Source organism: Mustelus asterias, unplaced genomic scaffold (genome assembly GCF_964213995.1).
Source record: "Mustelus asterias unplaced genomic scaffold, sMusAst1.hap1.1 HAP1_SCAFFOLD_85, whole genome shotgun sequence".
NCBI classification, from domain to species: domain Eukaryota; kingdom Metazoa; phylum Chordata; class Chondrichthyes; order Carcharhiniformes; family Triakidae; genus Mustelus; species Mustelus asterias.
The window spans coordinates 112,259-126,209 of record NW_027590139.1 but is presented as its reverse complement, the minus strand read 5'-3'; positions in this window follow the sequence as shown (position 1 = coordinate 126,209).

Sequence of the window (13,951 nt, the reverse complement as noted above, 5' to 3'; positions counted from 1 at the left end):
TTTTCTTCTTAATCATTATCAACATGGGGGTCACTGGACAAGTAGTTCACGAGCCCAGAGTAATGCTTTGGGAAAATTAGTTCAAATTCCACCGTATCAACTCGTTATATTTCAATTCGATTTTGGAGAAAAGTAGTCAAAATTTAAATTTAGAAAAGTAAAGGTTAAATTTAAATGTGATTAATTGATATTGAAAGCTAGTCGCATCGATGGTGCCTGAACGCACCACAAATTTCACTACAAATTCACCTAGTTCACTAATGCACTTTGTGGAAGGAAATATGCCAGCCTAGCATGGCCTGGACTGTGTGTGATTACAGAACAACAACAATACAACGAACTCTCAAATATCCCAGCCTGGTTCGAGGGTAATTGGTGATGGACAGAAATATTGTCCTGTCACCGACGCCCAATGAATAATTTTTAAAAAAGAGTTCATCTCATTTGAATAATGGCAATGCCTGAGTTATAGCGTTCAGGAGAATAGCATATTCTTTACTTTCAATTGGGAAGGAAACGCGAAGTGAAAAGTGATACATTGATGAGGAGAGGTCCGTTGTGGTTCTGCTTCCTTCTCCCCGAGTCTATAACTCTACAGTTCGGGAAATATCCCCGTAACACTAAGAGACAATTTAGCATGACCAATGCACCTAACCTGCACATCTTTGGACTGTGAGAGGAAACCGTAGCATCTGGAGAAAACCCAGGCAGACACGGAGAGAACGTGCAAACTCCGCACAGTCACCCAAGGCTGGAATTGAATCTGGATTCCTTGCGTTGTAAGGCAGCAATGCTAACACTGTGCCACCGTACCGCCCATTCAGTAATGCAGGATACGTGAGGTGGGCCAGAGAGAGGGGGAGAGAGAGAGACTGTGGGTTTTGTTGCCAATAGCAACGGTATGCCAATGGTACCAAAGACATTGCCCGCGTCATTTCAAGCTTGGAGAAACATGTGACGACTGCGCCCTCTGACGGTGACTCAGAGTACGTGACACTGTCGGCAAGTGCAAGGTTGTCGATGGGCAGATTCCAGCGGCCTTTTATTGAGAGACGTGTTTTCAAACAATTGAACTATATAAACAGACGCGAGGGAAATATAAATGAATTGAAAGAACAGTGCATTCTGTGTCATTTCTGAATCTCTTCCTTTCTGTCCTCCCCCCATCAGTTGGCTTTGTATTTCGCACTCGTAATGACACACCTTCTTTCATTTCTCCTTCCATACTTTTCTAATTGGTTGTCCTCTGCCTGTAATCCAAAGCACAAAACGATTTCCAGAATTTTGACGCAAGGGAACGGCGATATGGTTCAAAATGAGGATGGTGTGTGGCTTGAAGTGGTGCCACAGAATGTGGTGTTCCCGTGCATCTGTTCCTCTTATCCTTAGAGATGAAAGAGATTCCGGATTCGGAAGGTGCTGTCGAAGCAGGCCTGACGGGTTAATTTAATCAAAATTTCAAGTACCGACATTAATTTATAATGGAAGACTGTGGTTTTGTTGGTTAACAAATACGGATCAGTGGACACCGTTATTTTTAAGAAGATTTGTTTATTGATGTGCAACGTTGTGCAAACCTTGTTACCCAGATTGCTTAGTGACATTGGAATGCAGTTATTTGTAGAGCCCACTCTCTAAGCCTCCTGTGTCATCCACCTCCTCCTCTCCCAGTTACCATGCCCCAATGGGGCATTGGTCGCCATGGACTTCAATTTGATCACTTTGTGGTTTCAAAGCACTCCAGCGGTTTGCCATTGACTTCCGCAGTATTATTGACCAGGAATCTGTTCCGTCCCCATCACCTGCCATCAGCAATACTGAAAGGATTTACAGGCTGATAATCAACATGTTCGACCACGTTATGAACGTGACCATCACGATTGGTAGTTTGTGTTATGTGGAACGAATGGAACTTTGTGTTTGTCCACATATGTCTGAAAGTGGAAGAGTATGTTAGTAGGGTGGTGAAAAAGGCATACAGGACACTTGACTTTGTCAATCGTGACGTAGGTTGCAAAAGCAGGGAACTCATGTTGGACTTGTGTAGAACTTTGGTGAGGTCACAGCTAGAGTACCGTTGCAGTTCTGGCCGCCACATTCTCGGAAGGATGTGATTGCACTGGAGGAAGTGCAGAAAATGTTTACCAGCATACTACGTGGGATAGAATATTTAAGTTATGAAGCGAGTTTGGTAGGCTTGGTTTGTTTTCGTTGGAGCAGAGAAAACTGAGGGGCGACCTGATCGAGGTGTACAAGATTATGAGATACATGGACAGAGTGGATAAAGAGCAGTTATTCCCCTTAATTGAAGGGTCAGTCATGAGGCGAAATAGGTTCAAGGTGAGGGGCAGGAGGTTTCAGGGGAATGTGAGGAAAACCTTTTTAGCCAGAGGGTGGTGACAGTCTAGAGTACGCTGCCTGGGAGAATGGTGATGGCGGTTTGCCTTACGTCCTTTAAAAAAGTGTCTGGATAAGCACTTGGTACATCATAACATTCAGGGCGATTGTCCAAGCGCTGGCAGATGAGATTAGGTGCGAGTTCTGGTATTTAATGTAACAACGTGGCCTCGATGGGCCGAAGAGCCCATCTTCTGCGCTGTATGATTCTATGATTCTACGATTCAATGAAGGCACTTGAACCTGAATGAGGATCCGACCACTGCGGCAGAAAACTCCTGCGGTGCAATTGTGCCATATCCAATCTTTTGCCCTAAACATGCTATCGATTGCAAGGAAGTGTAACGGCCTAGGAATATTTCCCCTACTACTCTGCTGGCAGCTATAACAAGCAACGAACTGACCCCTTTGCAGGTTTTAGTTAAATATGAGGTCCTGGGCGCCATCTAGCGGAACATTGTCTGTGAAACAGCGATTCTCAGTTTATTATGCAGGATTACTGTGTGATTTCGCTGCCTGAGTAGTATGGGCGTTTATTATGGGTTTTATTGCTTTGATTTTATTATTTCAACGGCTGCTTCCATTTTCTTTTGTTTTTGAGGTTTCTCCTGGATTTTGCGATACTCTCGCATTTAACATCACGGGGTTTCAACAAGCAAAAACAGAAAATGCTGGAAAATATCAGCAAGTCTGACAGCATCACTGGAGAGAGACTGGAGCCAACGTTTCGTGTCTGGATGACTCCCTTAGACAGCTGCGGACGGACGCTTTTTAATTTTCAAGTACAAGATAAGTTGAAATATCAGATTGAAAGTAACGGATGTGTTCATCTATTAAGTGACATGGCCTCTCAATCTAACCTTGAGAACCTGCAGCAACACAGAGGAGTTGAGCATTATGGTCAGGCCAATTGGCGTGTTACACTGTCATTTGTTTCGGTAGTGCAGTGGTTATCGAGTTCGCACAAAGCGGAACAGACGCGTTCATTCAGCTTCCTCATGTACGGTGAGAGAAATCTGTATGATTTCAGTTTGTTGCTGAACATTGTCCGAATCTCGATGTTGCAGCCATTGTACCTTTGCTCTGACCCCGACCTCAGATGCTTTCTGTAAGATAAGAAATTATGATTTTTTTTGAAGCACTGACAGGAAATACAATTTTCTATTTTGACAACGTGTACATATTAGCATCTCGTTCAGTGTACAGCAAAATATAATGGTGCAGATTGACATAGTTAATAGATCACTCCTAAATCTCTTCCTTTTTAAAAGTACTTGATTTTGTTTAAACAATGATGAGTGCGGTCAATCTCAAATAAGCAGCATGGCATGTGTATTACGCAGTGACTCGATTTCTTTTGTTGGTCAGTCATGTTTGCAATTAAATGTTGTATATTTCAGAGATATTCAATTCAGAATGAGGACACCTGCGTTAAATAAATGTATTGATATTATATGTTGTATAACGACAAATACTGGATATAACTGGTTGAAACTGGTTCAAATTATACGAACGTTATAATATTATATTCCGTGAAGCAATATATTTTTGCTGTCAATGCTAGTATAATATTTCTGTTTCGACATTTGTTCTTTTAGTTACATTTTCTCAATATTGTTACTGGCTGCGGTTGTGAGTCTGGAATTCGCCCCGACATGAAACCCAATCCGGTATCCAACTGCCCTCTGGTGGCGGCGGCATGGAACTACAAGGTGAAGCTTTCTTCCTCCTGTGACCCTTCGGGACTCAAGTTTGTTCAAACATTCCCGATCATAAATTCTACCGCGATTTTATTTATGGCATTCTTTTTCAAATTTTAGACCGCACAGAGGTGGAGAATCTTTTCTCATGAGTCCAACTCCTCCAAAGACAACCCTTTTCCAGATATGGGTCATTGAGATTCTGTCACTCAGCCGCTGTCCTCAGCATTGAAGACAGAAGGAGAAGCGGGGACTTTACAATGTATCGATAATATTAAATTTTACTCTCTGAAAAGGGGAAAATTCTAAACATATCAACTGAGTCGCCTTTGTACCTTCCTGTTTGTAAGCAAAATAAACCAAATTAGTCTGTTGATCACTGGCACTATTCTGATTTATAAACATAAGCTCTTAAGACGATAAGCTATAACAGTGGCATTAGACCAGTCGACCCATGGAGTCTGTTCCGCCATTCAATCGTGTCTGCTAAGTTTCCCATCCCCATTCTCCCGCCTTTTTCCGGAAACTTTGATCCCCTTACAAATCAAAAACATATCTACTCAATGACCTGACCTCCAGACCCTTCTGTGGCAATGAATTCCATCATTTCACCACCCACTGGCTGAAGAAATTCCTCCTCATCTCTGATTTAAACGTTCGTCCATTTACTCTGAGGCTGTTCCCTTGGATCCTCGTCTCTTTTACTTACATGGAAACACCTTCCCCAACCCGGCACTTTTTCCAAAGTCTTGGTATGCTCTAGACTTCGGTGTACCCAGGATTTGAACAGAGAATTCCAGGAATGATGTCCGCAGGTTCAGCACCATTTTACGATATAAGCAGGAAACGTAGCAAAGACACCAATTCGGATTTCTGGGCAGCATTTGTGTCTTGGTATGGATTGGGGTAAACCCTGAATCCACTCAACAGCCAAATGCGAACTTGCATTAAGCAACATTTGTCAGCAGAGGGCGCCAATTTCAAGCCCGGTTTTGGAGAGGGGAGAGATGTTGGGGAGGGGGGTGGTGATACAATCTCACGTGACATTATCACTAGAGCCTGTATGGATGGTAGGCTAGTGAGGTCACAATAGACTCCCCTTCCCCTCCCCACAATCACATCCACACAGACAAATTGTCATACACTCAGTCACACGCTGCAATCAACTGAACAGAGCCTGGGTTCCCTCTCTCTTTCTCACTCTCTGATTCCGTCCATTCTCATTCACTGAAAGAGATTCACTCGGACATTCTGCTGATCATTCTTGTGGCGCTCATGCAGTTAGTACCAGATAACATTCATCAAGCCACGTGAACATATTTATACACACAGATGGCAATTTAATCAACCATCAGAAACATCCATGTGCGGCGTAGGTGGGAGGTTGCACAAACTATCGCCTATAGAAAACAAATTTACATGAGGTCTTGATATTTCTTTCCTCTACCTTCACAGGTGGACTGTACGCAGATCCAGTAACTCAGTCACCGGTGGCAATAACCGCATCACAAGGGGATTCGGTGCAGCTCGATTGTAACTATACAGACGAGTATATGAGATACATGCAATGGTATTAGCAGAAACCTGCACAGCCACCGAGAGGGATTATTACCAAAACATTAGTCGTGAAAGAAAATGAAGTTCCAGGATGATATCTGGCGGCTGCTGACAAGTCCACATAGAACGGTCACCTCAATATAAGCGCCCCCAGTTTGGAGGACGTGGCGGTCTATTACTGTGCAGTGAGGCACAGCATTAGATTACAGCTAAAACCCGTACAAAAACCTCAGCGAGTATTTACAACTCTATGAAGTTAACAAACAAGGCACACATGTGAGCAGATTTCCCCTCCATCTGACGAAGGAGCAGGGCTCCGAACGCGAATGGCATTTGCTACCAAATAAACCTGTTGGACTTTAACCTGGTGTTGTTAAAACTCTTACTCTTTTTACCCCAGTCCAACGCCGGCATCTCCACATCTTGTTCAAATCATCAGAGAAGCACTTTGGGAAATCTCGAGACTAAGCTCCATGCCGCGATTTATATAGTAAGGAGATACCAGGAGTATCTAGCTATCAGCTGAAGGATGCTTTCAAAAGTGGAGGCAATATGGCAGACAATTGCCGGCTGTTCATCCAGAATTGTTAACTCAGATGAACCCATGGACACCGACTCCTCGGCATTCGTTCCTATGCTTAAGTGCAGAATGGATCAAAGTCTGCTGTAGTTCATAACAAATGAGATGTCGAATAACCGGTACATAGACTCACTTAACAACACGACTATTATTATAAATCCGGGGCACAGAGACTCGTGTGTTTGGATTGTGCTGCGTAAAAAAAAGTCTTGGTGAGTTGCTGCAGTGTATCTTATAGATGGTGCACACGGCTGCCACTGTTCGTCTGTGGTGGCAAGAATGGATGTTCATGGAATGGGTAGAAATCAAGCGGGCTGATGTTTCCTGTATCGTGTCGAGCCTCTTGAGTGTTCTTGGAGCTAAACTCATCCAAGCAATTAGAGAGTATTCCATCTCACTCCTGACTTGTACCTTATAGATGGTGGACAGACTTTGGGGAGTCAGGAGGTGAGTTACTCGCCGCAGGATTCCTACCTTTGATCAGCTCTGGTAGCCACTGTATTTACATTCCTGGGTCCAGTTCATTTTCGGTCAACTCCCAGGATTTTGATGGGGGTGGGGTGGGTGGGGGAGCAGGAAGGATGATCCAGCGATGGTAATTCCATTAAATATAAATGAAAGTTGATTAAATCCTCTCCTTTTGGAGATGGTCATTGCCTGGAACTTGTGTGACATGAATGTTGCTTGCACTTATCAGGCCAAACCTGTGTATTGTCCAGATCTTACTGCATTTGAGCATAGACCAAATGTCTAATTCGAGACATTGGAATATCAACCTTAAATTAAAGAATGCGGATGATTTCCTCACCATAAAGCCCACTCTCACTGAATTACTGACCTGCTCTTTCGCTCTTTCTGCTCTTCCGCCTTTACCGACCACTGCAAATGTTAAAACCTTTTACATCTGTAACATTTTCCCCAGTTCTGATAAGCATAATGTTCCTCTATTTCTAACTTGAAAACTGCCGCCCATTCAACTGAGCAACTTCAGAATTGTGCGTTGACATTTTGGACACTATAACGTTCCTGGTGCATTCCAGTACATGTGACCACTGGGATTGAGGGAGGTCATGTAGCCACTTACGGAAATGTAGTAACTCCCTGTACGAATATATCTGCAAACATCTCCTTAAATATCTAGGGTTCCAGCCACCTTCCATTCAAACCGGCAACTTATTTCGCACATTTACCACTTTCTGTGAATGAGAAGCATTTTTCGATATTATCCCAGAATTGCACTTTTCACTTCGAACCCGTGTCCCCGAGTCCCTGTCTACAATTAAAATTGGAGTAAAATTGCAGGAAATGTTTTTACTACATGATGTATCTAATATTGTTGTAGGTACCAGTCAGACACTTGGGTGGGGACCTAATTGAGAGAAACACATGACCCTCTGTAGCGAGTCACACCGGCCAGAATCTGTCTTTTGGGTTGATTTGTTTCACAGATAGAAATACTTCAACACGAGATAGAAAGTGAGAACAGCGCGATCATTTCTTAAGCACAGACCCCAGGAGGATAACAGCGCCAATTGTCGGACCTGTCCCAGTTTCCATTTAACCTGCCTGCCCTTGTCTCTGAAGTGGGGAGATTGATGCACCTATCCACTGGCTGCCATCGGTTGGCTGAGCAGTTCTGTGGTTGGGGACCAGCACTTGCTTTGACAGAGGGGTTCATTGTCTGCAGAGTTACAGACAACGGGAGCGACATTCGGAACTATCTCTTTCCTTCCTGCTAACTCTGTAACATCTCAGTTAGTATTTCCTCCCGAGTAATACTCCACTCTCCCCCTAACCGCACTAAACAATGTATTCTTATTTGTAAAATGGTGACAATTACGACATTAGCGGATCCAAAACATTTTACTTGTCCTTTTACTTCCAACATGTTGCGAATCTGATTTTTAAATTCTCGCATGTTTGACCTTTCACCATTGGAACATTTTTTTCCAGATCTGAGTCATGGAAACGCTATCAGCAGCTGCTATTCTCAGGAGTTAAGACAGAAGGAGAAGCGGTGACTTTAACCTCCATCTATAATCCTGCATCGAGCGACAGCAATGATTTATACTGCTACCGGCAACATTCCTGAAACAAAGCCAGAGCTTATTCTGATAAAATACGCGGGAGGTTCAGCGATGAGACAGGTTTTGCCAAATACTTCTTTTGGGCAATTTAACAGCTTGACAAGAAAATTCACTTTCCCCATCTCTGGGCTGTAACTGAGAGGCACTGCAATTTATTTCTGCTCCCTGAGGCATTCAGTGATAAAAAGTTAGATTCATGGCAAGAAACCCTCGCCTCTTGGCAGGACAGAAGTTGCCAATGTACATTATAGCATCGGTGAAATAGAATCATGGAATCCCTACAGTGCGGGCTATTCACAAAGGGGCAATTTAGCACGGCCAATCAACCTAACCCGCACATCTTTAGACTGTGGGAGGAAACCGGAGCACCCGGAGGAAATCCACGCAGACACAGGGAGAATGTGCAAACTTCACACAGACAATGACCCAAGTCCCTGGAGTTGTGAGGCAGCAGTGCTAACCACTGTGCCAAGTGTGAAAAAAAAAAGATTCATACAATCTGACAGTCGTTTGCGGTAATTTACTATTTCATCTCTATCTGTCTTTCGTCGGTGCAAGTTACCCCGAGTCGCCCACATATTCTGAATTAAATTTCATGAAATTTAAACGCATTCGCCGAAGGGGGCATGAGGAGGTTGGTTCAGTTGTTGGTTTGATTGACGTAATGGGTAAGAGGTTGTGTTCTTTTCATCTTTAGTAAAAGTGAACGTTATTGTCAAAGCTGTATTTTTGAAGGGGTAACCAAGAAGGTAGATGAGGGCAGTGCAGTTGATGTTGTCTACACGGACTTTAGCAGGGCCTTTGACAAGGTACCGCATGGCAGATTGTTGCATAAGGTTAAATCTCACGGGATTTAGGGTGAGGTATCTAAATGGATACAAAATTGGCTCATTGACAGAAACCAGAGGGTGGTTGTAGAGACTTGTTTTTCAAACTGGAGGCATGTGACCAGCGGTGTGCCTCAAGGATCAGTGCTGGGTCCACTGTTATTGTCATTTATATTAATGATTTGGATGAGAATATAGGGGGCATGGTTACTAAGTTTGCAGATGACACTTAGATTGGTGGCATAGTGGACAGTGAAGAAAGTTATCTCCAATTGCAACGGGATCTTTATCAATTGGGCGAGTGGGCTGATGAATGGCAGATGGAGTTTAATTTAGACAAATGCGAGGTGATGCATTTTGGTAGATTGAACCAGGGCAGGACTTACTCAGTTAATGGTAGGGCGTTGGGGAGAGTTACAGAGAGATCTTGGGGTACATGTTCATAGCTCCTTGAAAGTGGGGTCACAGGTGGACAGAGTGGTGAAGAAGACATTTGGCACGCTTGGTTTCATCGGTCAGAACATTGAATACAGGAGTTGGAATGTCTTGTTGAAGTTGTACAAGACATTGGTCAGGCCACACTTGGAATACTGTGTGCAATTCTGGTCACCCTATTATAGAAAGGATATTATTAAACTAGAAGAAGTGCAGAAAAGATTTACTAGGATGCTACCGGGACTTGATGGATTGGGTTAGAAGGAGAGGCTGGATAAACTGGGACTTTTTCCTCTGGAGCGTAGGAGGCTGAGGGGTGATCTTATAGAGGTCTATGAAATGAGGGGCACAGATCAGCTAGATAGTCAATATCTTTTCCCAAAGGTAGGTGTTTTTTAAAACTAGAGGGCATATGTTTAAGGTGTGAGGGGAGAGATATAAAAGTGTTCAGAAGGGCAATTGTTTCACACAGAGGATGGTAGGTGTCTGGAACAAGCTGCCAGAGGTAGTAGTAGAGGCGAGTACAATTTTGCCTTTTAAAAAGCATTTAGATAGTTACATGGGTACGATGGGTATAGAGGGATATGTGCCAAATGCGGGCAAGTGGGATTAGCTTAGAGGTTTAAAAAAATGGGCGGCATGGACAATTTGGGTCGAAGGGCCTTTTTTCCATGCTGCAAACCTCTATGACTCTATGATTGCCCATCACTTGCCTTTGTAAAAGTGATAGTGAGCTGCCGTCTTGGACTGCTGCAGTCCATGTGTTGTAAGTATATACACAAAACCATTCGGGAGAGAGCTCCGCATTTCGACCTAGAGACAGTGAAAGGAAAACGTTATAGTTCTAAGTTCTAGCCCTTCGCCTCTTGAGAGGTGTTGGTGGGCTTTCTTATATATAGCGCCGGCGTGGATGGATCAGGACGAGTTGTTGGTGATCTGGACATCGAGAAACCTTGAAGCTCTCGACCATTCCCACTTCATCCCCGTTGATGTCGATAGTGCATGTCCTCCACTACGCTTAATGAAGTCGATGACTATCTCTTTCGTTTAACTGACATTCAGGGAGCGACTACTGTCCTCGCACCAGTTCACCAGATTCTCCATCTCTTTCCTGCCTCATCATTGTTTGAAATCCGACCCACCACGGTGGTGTCATCAGCAAACTTGAAAATTGAGTTGTAGGGGAATGTGGCCATACATTCACTGTTTCATTCATTGTTTCCCTTCTCTGACTCCGCTGTACAGATTGAGCAGCTAAAGGACCAACGCTGGAATTATTGCACAGAGGGTACTCAGGTTAAGATGAATAAAATCACCTTTCACTCCGCGTGGAGGGTAGGAATTGAAGATCCAAGGAGTTTGACATTATTGGTTGAATCGTTCGCATATTTGTTTTAGATGATTCAATGTCAACTGATGACGCACGCGGCGAAGAACCAATCAGAAGAGTAGTGGGTGTTGCTCACCCGCTTCTCAATTCTTGAGTGAAAACTTTCAGCCTCAGCCCATTGCTGTTGACTGTGCTATGAGGTCTCTGAAAACATGTCTCCTGTCACTTTGTGTTTATTCCTCACAGCGGCTGCTCTGTTAACCGGTCAGTTCACAAGTTTCACAAAGCTGTGTTTCATATATTTACCACACATGGCATCATCACATCGGTAACAATGGATTGATCATAAATTAACCCTCACCACTTTACCGCCACACACCCTGTGACAAACAGTGGACTTGAAAACCTATGGACAGTTGTCAGTTTCCCCTAATTGCAGGAAACGCTAGAGGGGAACTGAACCCGATAGATGGCGCCAAATGTGCATTCCAGAAATCTTATTATTCGAATCAAATATAATCAAGTTATAATCCCAGAGATGTTGGAAATATGTTTCACTTTCGTTGCACCAAGTTATTTATCCGGCTGTTGCGCAGGGCAAAATGCAGATTCGGTGTGACAAACGTAGTTGTTTGACATCGTTTAATTTGTTGTTACTCTGAATACTTTAGGATATTGTGGAGGAGACTCTGTTACACAGACACCAGCTGCAGTCACAGTGAGTGAAGGACGTGACGGTCAGTTGTTCTGTAACTTTACAGCTGCAACCAGCAACGACCCAGCGATGAGCCAGAAAATAAGAGAAAGTGTCAACATTTAAAAATTATCTAATCTTCCCTTCTGATTTTAATACAATGCCAGCAAATCTCAAGTAACATCTTACCGGAGTTTGTCAGACTAGCTAAGTATTTCTCAAGATTTGTACTGCAGACATTAGGCTTTCTGGTAAAATTCACGTATTCTATTCTGGTATCGTCAGTATCCCAGCGGGTCCATGGAGTTTCTGTATCAGAAAAGTAGGTACAGCGGGAACACAGAAAGATTCCGAGGGGACCGTTTCTCTGCAGAGTTTGACTTTATGAAGAGCACCATTCCGCTGAATGTGTCTAAGATAGAGCTGGCAGACTCCGGGGTGTATTACTGCGCACTGAGACCCACAGAGACACAGAAATGGGCTGAACCTGTACAAAAACTGTCAGAGCATTACTCAACATTCCAATGTGGCAGTTGAGTGAATCATTATAGAATATTTATATGCCGACTTACCGGATGTCACACAATGTGTTTAATGTCACTCATACGATGAATGAAAAAAACACAAGCCAATTTGGCCCCCACCATGGTCCTTCAAACAACATTATTATGCATAGCCTGTTTCAGGACGTTTATTCTTGGGTAGTTATTGACTAGAGCAACTCTACTGCTCTTCTTCGAAATAGTGTCCTTGCGCACTATCACGTCCATCTGAGAAGGCAGTCGGTGCCCTCGATTTAACATCTCATTCGGCACCTTTGACAATTCACCATCCGCCGCGGAGTGCACGGCCGCATCTGAATGGATCCTGTGACTAGAGTCTCCTCAAATCTTCTGCTTCATCGGCGGTAAAAATAACAACGGAACCTAGCCTGGCAAGCGTTGTGTGTAGATTAGCGCGTATATTGTTAATTCTGAGGTATTTACACTGTTTTGACAATTTATATATAGTTTATATTTACACATGCCGGATTGATGCAACGGTTAATCGAGGTGATCAGCCTGATAACTGAGAGATAGATAGGAGCAACCTCTCGATGCCTCAGTCACTTTCCATCAGCGTCACCCAAGTACCTTCTGGCATTGTTTTTCCTGAAAGAATCCGTGTGTCTTGTGGGGAGGAAAGAATCTCGGAATAGACTGAAGACTGAATCCTGGATATCCCGGGAGTTAGTGACTGTTCATCCACCCAATCATGGATTAAAATAAAGAAACGGAAATTTAAAGCAGCAACCTTTGCGCGTCCTGATGGAAGCGGCCGGATAACATGTTTAACCTTTGGAATAAACTATTACTCTTCAAGGGAAATAAAAGTTTTTTTTACTGGTCTCGCGCCCTTGATGGATTCTGGACATCTGAAAGCACTTTACAAATGATGGAAGTTTATTTCCAGTGCAGCCGCTGTGTGTGCTGTTTGAAACATTATTTATACAGAGGACACGGGGCATTGTGGATCACCGCCACAAAGAGTTGTCTCTCTGGCGCTCATAGCGAAATGAAGAGATTTTCAAGTCCTTGTATTTTCTGGATACTTTGTGTTTGTGAACAATCGTAACCAAAATCTTACATCACAAGCATGGGAACCCGCACGACCTCTCTCTCACAGACATACCCTCCCTCTCTCTCTTTTGCTGTCCTCCTCACTGATCAACGCTATTAATTAGAAACATTGCGCTGATTTTTTCCTTCAGTAAACCCTGTGACCGTGCACCATGAAATGCAATGGCTGGCAAAGTTCACTCTCCAAGTCTCCTTTGCCATAACATTGACAATTCATCGACGGGTGCTTGTCCTAAATATACCACTGTTCACAGTGAAGTGTCACACCACAACATTATTTCCTGTAATTTACAGCTGTCACATGTGAGAGCGGTGAACTGCAGTTTTACGTACTTTCGGTCAAATAAAAGTTTCTGGAGCGCCACCTAGTGGAATGATCTGCGTAAACCCAATTATTCTCGAATACTGCAGCATACTAAAATATTACCATGCCAGATTATTACGGATGTTATTGTTTTTATTTTATTATTCCTGATGCTTATGCCTTTTTCATAATTTCACTTTTGTTACGCTTACTGTTTAATATTAATTCCGACATTATTTTCCTAGTTTGCTGCCAACCGAGGAAACCAAAATTGAAACAGTACCATTTAAATCTCGAACGAATGTGTGAACAGGGGGTATATTTACATAATTGGCATGTGTTGTTGTTTTAAAATCTGGATTTCATTGGGACCTTGGCGGATTCATATCGCTAAAGCAAGCTTCGTGATCCAGAGTGGCTG